The following is a 7388-nucleotide window of genomic DNA, read 5'->3' on the forward strand; positions in this document are numbered from 1 at the left end:
GGCCCCACAGCTTGAGCTTTAATACCATCACAGATGATGCTATATTGGAGTTAAAATTTGAGCTATGGAGCTTGTAATGAGTGATGCTGAAGAGTAAACTCTGCAGGTGCTCCATGAAGCCTACATTTAGGCATCATTCTGAAATATTTTTTTTTCTTCAGTTTGCCTTCCCAAAACAGGGCATGTGTCATATTTGGAGGCATGTGGTATGTGAAAAATATGGTATGTATAGAGATTGAGACTATACAATCCTCATTAATGTTAGCAAGTATTCACTGACATGTGAGTAACTCCAGTGAGGTTAATGAAATCAGGTGAGTGAGTCTTAATGTTTTTGGACTCAAGGCACCTCTCCTTAGACACAAGGCTGCCCTTGGAAAATTAGGAAAAACTCTTAGTTTTCACTAATTTTTTGACTATGGAAAAATAATAGAGTGATTCTTCTGTTGTAAAGAACTCAGAAATATCACAACAGGTCTAGGATGGATTCCTTTTGGAAATCTCTGGGTTTATCTTGTGAATCATGTAAGTGTTTGCACACTTAACTACTAATATTGCATGGCACCCTGTAGCATCCTTAGAAAACAGATTATGGCATCTCAGGATCTTGCGGCACCCTGGTTGAAAATGACTGGGATAAATACTCATCAATAGATTAAATTCATTTCTGTGCAGGGGTCCTGTGGCCCCCTTAAATCCTTTATCCGAAGAATTAAAGGATGCATGAGAAACAATTGTTATAGGTAAGTCACCTCTTGGCAATTAAACAGCTTTTCTGTTCACCGCCAAAAGGGAACAAAAGGGTGTTTGAAAAATATATGGTTAGACGGTATAATTGCTTACTCACAGATAGGCTTATATGGGTTTCCTGATTTTCTTCCAACCTTGAGTTATCTACATTCATAAAAAATACTATTACAAGACTGGCTTTATTCTTATACTGGGTGACAGATTGAATTTATTATGTATCTTGAAGGTTAGGAATATACCAAACTCATACATCACAGGTCACATGATACTACATTAAAGTATCCATCCAATCTGAAAAACACTTTTATTCACTAAGACAAATAATGCACCAACAAAGGAATCATAAACAAAATGGAAATCCATATCAGTATTTGTGATAAATATGTGATCTGCCAAAAATATACTTACCTTTGGAAAAACATTCCAGAAATTGCCTTTTAAGTTAATACAAGCTAGGTTAAAGATGTATTAAATATATTAGGAATAATGAAGGTGTAACTGAATTTAAGGGATCTCAATTTAAAATCTCCTGTCTTTGTAAAGAAGAACAGTCAGTGGGATAGTAAAGGGAATATAATATTCTACTATTTCGAGAAGTCTGGTCTGAGCTGATTATGCACTAAGCCTCTCTGATTTTTCTGCAATTTCAGTGATAAATTGCCTCATCAACGTGGTCAAAAGCAGTTCTCATTTAGGCCTAGTTTTACCCATAATTTTATGTTCTATAATCAGAGTTTCTATTTGACTTAAAGCTTGGGCCAGTGCCCTGGGTCACCAGCAATTTAGAAATCCAGTTTAAAAGATTCATAGACTTGATACCATTCGCAGCCTATTTACATGGCTAAATTAAATAAAATTCAAGTGATAATCACTAATTGGATAACCACTAATGTGCAGCTGGCTACAGTGCCATCCATATGAAACCAAATGCTATGAGCACCCTTTTCAATTGCATCTCTTACACAGTTCCCCAAGAAACAGAATTTTCTAATATTTTATTCAATACTCACAAAGATATGAGACAACTAACCCCCAAAATGTAAAATCTCTTGCTATCTGAAGACATGTGACATTATTTAATCAGTCTAAAAATAAACTATATTGTGGATTTTTTGGTTGATGTTTAAAGAATCTTAAAATCCACCACCACTTGAAGAGGATATAACTATCACCTAGAGTCCTCCCCATACTCTGCTCTGCAAATTTAACACTGTAAGAATGTTCTTATAATGCTGGTGATTGCAGAGGAAAACATTATTCATGTTGCTTAACAATTAGCTTATTGCATCCTCAGTGGTTGGGGTATACTGTCCTGAACCGTAAAATATTCTGTACAGGGTAGATGTGCCTGCTTATGTTCAAAAGAACATGAGGGATCTTGATGAGATCACTGGACCAAGTCGAGACTTTCTGTGTGAAAATAAAATCAAGATCATTATGTAGGTCCTTGACACTGAGTTTGATGAGGGAAATGGAGAGCAGAATTGGGTGCACTATACTTAAAGTAGTTATAAGTCTTCTGCATTTTGCATGTCTTACATAGTGGATTTTGTCTCTAGTGGGTTATGGAATAGAGAAAATCCCACACAATTTACTGATTCGTTTTGATGCACTGGCTGGGGGAGTAGTTAGCTGATTGCACGATTTCACAATGATTACACACTTAATTTATACAACACAATTTTATTTTAAAACTCTTTGCTACGTATATAACACTGCTTAGCCTTAAGAAACACCACAAACATTAAAAACACAATAATTACATATATCAGAAACAATGCTCCAAATGCACTTCCTTCCCAAACAATGCTATAAGAATTAGTGTTACAAAAACAACTACAATTACAACTAAAAGTTAAATTTGAATCAATACTGTTATTTTTCATAATATACTTACAATCCTAGAATTCCGAGAAGCCAAATACCAAAATATGGTTTCATTCCTCAGTAGTACGATTTAATGGGTTGGCCTCAGTAGTACGGTTCAATAGGCTGGCCTCAGCAATACGATTCAATGAGCTGGGCTCACCAGTGATAGGACTACGTCCCCTTCCTTCAGTCCCTTTCGGGCGCTCCGCGGCTTCAGCGTGAACTAAGAGATTCGTGTTCACGGAGAGGCTTGATTAGGCGATCAATCTAATCTGAACTTATACTTGCGATTCTTCCTTCGTTGTTCTGCAAGTGAAGTCACCTCCAAATTGGGACAGTAAGTTACAGGTTTTTATTGAGTGAGCTGCCGTCATTGGGCTCCTCCTACTCAATTCATCATAACTCCCAAATTTGGGCTCGGATCTTACTCAACAGAAATTACCTTTGTTGAGCATTTTTAAATTATTCTTGGGGAGACTTCCATATCACTGTAAATACTCTTTTCTTTTTACCAGTCTGGTTAAAAGGCCCCAGGCTTTGATTTCTCGGAATTTAGGACATTTACTTTCTTTGTAAAAAACTTCTAAAGGTACAATTTAGATTAAGGTTTTAGGCGAAGTCAGGACATTTCGCACGTAGCTCCAAAACAATGAGCTAGATAAGGAGATAGATCCTATCTTCTTCCTGAAACTGGCTAATGGGCAATCGTTACAAACATTCAAACTATTTCATTCAATATGACAAACACCTGACTATTGTAGTAAGTTAAGCCATTTTCTGTAGAGCTCTGAACATAAATAAAGGCAGAATATCTAAATGTTAGGAGAGCATGATTTTTAGCACATCAAAAATGACATGTTTACAGAACATCGGTGTAACTTGTTACTATGCATCATAAGAGCAGCTGTCAGTTTTAGTGCAATGGACTGCAGTGAAATATCTGTCATTTCAGTTTATCTTACTTTCAAGCATCAGATAGCTTTTTCAAAAATGTATTTTATTTGGCATTCCAGTGGTGATGGCAGTTAGTATTTATCTGAGAAAAATAATTTTTGTAATAGCAAAACTGAAATTTTGTGCTGAGGTAACAGTTTCTACCTTTAAAAAATCATTATTCTTCCACATAGTACAAATATAAATAGAACCATTGACTTCAACGTAAATGGCTAAGGAGAATGTCACGCTGAACCTACTTGTAGAAATTTGTTATTCTGACTCTAGTCTCAACCCCATTCCACAATATGTTTTAACAATTTCCAGTGGCATAACAGTGAAGTTAATGCTGATCAAATGGTATCCAGAGCTTAGGGCATCTTTACACGTGATCTGGGGTTGGGGTGGAGGGATTCTTTAATTACAGCGGCTCTCAGTAGCAGCACTAATTAAAGTGCCTATAGCATCTCATGCATTAAGTGTCCTGTGCTTCAAAATGGTGGCATCTTTTGAGCGTTAGTTTTAAAGCACCCCCAGCGCCATTTTAAAGTGTGGGGATGCTAAATACATGAGTCTGCTAGAGCATGTTAGTTACCCTCTAGCAGACTCAAGTAATCAAGCATCCCCTAGCATCCCCAATCGAGCATCCTGGCCAGTCAACTTTAAAAATTTGGGGTAGTCCTCTTTAAACAGTTTTTATTGGCTGCCTCTTGCAGTGTGCAGATACCTGTCCACTAATGGCACTTTGCTAAATGGTATCATCCACTGGATTTGAAGGAAGGTGGTTGCAATTTGATTTTAGGGCCTCCAAAAAGTTAACATACTCTCTCTCTATAAAAAAGAAGATAGACAAGGTGGCTGCCAAAGTAGAACATAGTTGTTTATGGGAGCCATATATATTTGATAATATATTAATTATTTCGTTGTTTTTTTAAATACGTTTTTTTGAAGCAGGAAGAGGAGTGGAGAGTAGTAGATGTGATTCATAAATACACAAGAAGGTTCTGTTTGCATTCTGACAAATGTGCACTTCATCTCTTCAAGTTATTTGACCAGAGGATTTGCCAAAAGCCAGCAGTATTTTAATATAACATGATGTTCAAAATAGAGATTGTCACTTCCAGCTTTAATTATACAAGCATAGCCCAAGTTAAAATATATGCTACCTTATAATATATTAAACTGTTTGAATGTGTTAGCTAAGATTTGTTAGCTGAAGTATGCTAACAATACACCATTATATTCTACTGTAAACCTAAATTCTGATATTGATCTGCTAGAAGGGGTGCAGTTCTCAAGCACATTAAGGCCTGAGGATTATTTTCCATGAGTGCAAGAGATACAAAGCTAGCTTGGACTTTAACTTAGGTATTTGAACTCCTGAAAGCTGAGGTGGAGAAAGGCCTTGTTTTGAGTTGCTACTGATATTATCTAAGCCAGGGGTGTCAAGCGTATGGCTTGCGGGCTGGATCTGGTCCATGGAGCTGCCCTATGTGCTCAGCCAGGCTATTGGAAACTGGGGGCGAGTTACACAGCCTGCTGCAGAATTTGGGGGGCCCTTTGGCCCCGCTGGTCATAGCCATCGGCAACAAACTTGGCTTGCTACCACTGCCTCTGGTGCCATTGCCACCACCAGACCCCAGGCACTTCCAGACCTATCACGACTGCTGGACCTAAAGAGTTTTACCTACTGAAGGATCCCAACATTTAAGCAAAGCAAGTCTTTTGTTACTTGAAAAGCCAAGATCATAATAAAGGACAAAGATTTTTTTGGATAAGTCATAGTGGGTCTGCATCTGGAAGAAGTTATGTAAAGGAATTGTATAACTGTGTATCTTCCATGTTGTGTAGTAATCGAGACCTATTTGAGTTGTGGCATGATATAGCATGTGCTACAGAGTATATGGTTGCCTTTGCATTCAGGGTATATCAAACAGTTAAGTAGTGTCTAGTTCACATCTGTAGTTGGCACTATTGTGTGTATATATAATCTTGGCTTTAGTGTTTAGAAGGTTTAAATGTGGTAGTCCATGATTGGTGGAAGTTATTTCCCCATTCAAGCTATCGGGACTTCCCCAGAATTCTGGAAATGTACTGAAGATGGCGTGCACTTTTTTTTTTCACTTGGAAATGAGGTTTTTTCCTTGTTCCATAATAGTTGATATTCTTAATTATCTGTGAATAGTATACTTTAATTTACTAGAAAGTTAACATATTAGAGGCAGAAGGGATAATCTTTAAGTATCAGGGGTATCAAACTCACCTTGTGTCCAGGGCTAGATCTGAACCACTGGGCTTCTTGTGGGCCAGATCCAGACTGGCACATGAAGAAGCAGTGATGGTGGTGGCTCCATCTCCAACCTCAGGCATGTGGTGGTGGCTCCAACCTTTCCCATGTGCCCTTTGCGGTGGTGGCATCTCTAGCTTCATCACAGGCATGCGGCATGGGCTGGTGGCCGTGGAAGTAGGTCAGTGATTTCGGACAAAGCAGCTGGAAGATGCCCAGGGCTATATCAGTGTTTGCTTACCCTTCTGCCCCCAGTTGCCATACCCCCACTCATACTTCCTTAGTTTCAGTGGTTTGCTGATATTCTGGTGGACCAGATAGATCAGGTCTGCAGGCCATATCCAGCCTGCAGCCATTTGTTTAAAAACTCTGTCTTATATAATACAGGCCATATATTCTAGTTGAACCAGAGCATGTATTTCCAAAAAAGGTGTCCTATCCAGATTTAAAGACTTCAAGCGAACGAGAACCTGCCAGATCCTTTGGTAAAGTTATTCCAATTGTTAATTATCCTTACTGTTAAAAATATTGTACTATATTTGTCCTTTGACTTTGTTTAGCTTCATTTTCTAGTTGCTGGAAATAGTTATGTCTATACACTATACTTGAGACAAGCGTATAGGTTTCTGACTTACTAATTGCAAATTAAGTTGTATGTAAAGATTGCCAAATTTCTTATTTGAATGAGACCTATCAGTGTAGTATTCAGTATAGCTGTAGTTTGCGTAGGCTATATAGTTCCTCTAGTTATGGCTGCTTGCTCATACCTGGCAGACCCTTTAAGATAGTAAAAATAATTGAAGTAATTGTGTAATTCCACTTTTCTTGATTGTAACATTCATGCTTTAAATTAAAATTTGAAGATATTTCTAGGTCACATTATACATTAATTTCCAGTACTATGTACTCACTAGCTATTGGGTTTAAATTCACATTGACTGTATAGTTGTAGGGGGGTGTTGATCTTTTAAAATACCAGTGTATAAAACAAGTGTGTATTATAAAATCATAGGGCAGGAAAGGACTTCCAGAGGTCACCTAGTTCAACCACCTGCCTCAGCTGAGGCAGGATCATTCCTAGCCAAACCATCCTATAGATTTTGTAATCTAAACTCTTTGAAAAACTACCATCAATCCTGACACAATGCAAGAAATAACACCCTAACCCAGTGGTCTCCAACTCTTTTATGGTGAAGATAATTTTTTGGCATCCCAGGATCTGCCGTGCCTGCCCCTGCCATTCCCCCACCCAACCTCCCTGCTCACCGCCTCCTGGACAAATCACCCAGGCTCTGACCCCTCTCGCCCAGCCCAAACGGTAGGGGGTATGGCTCAGCCCAGCCATGTGTGTCCTGTTGCTCCCTATCATGGAGCCTCTGACAGACTGAGAAAATACCAAAATATGGTTTCATTCCTCAGTAGTACGATTTAATGGGTTGGCCTCAGTAGTACGGTTCAATAGGCTGGCCTCAGCAATACGATTCAATGAGCTGGGCTCACCAGTGATAGGACTACGTCCCCTTCCTTCAGTCCCTTTCGGGCGCTCCAC

This window comes from Alligator sinensis, unplaced genomic scaffold (genome assembly GCF_000455745.1).
Source record: "Alligator sinensis unplaced genomic scaffold, ASM45574v1 scaffold1463_1, whole genome shotgun sequence".
Classification (NCBI taxonomy): domain Eukaryota; kingdom Metazoa; phylum Chordata; order Crocodylia; family Alligatoridae; genus Alligator; species Alligator sinensis.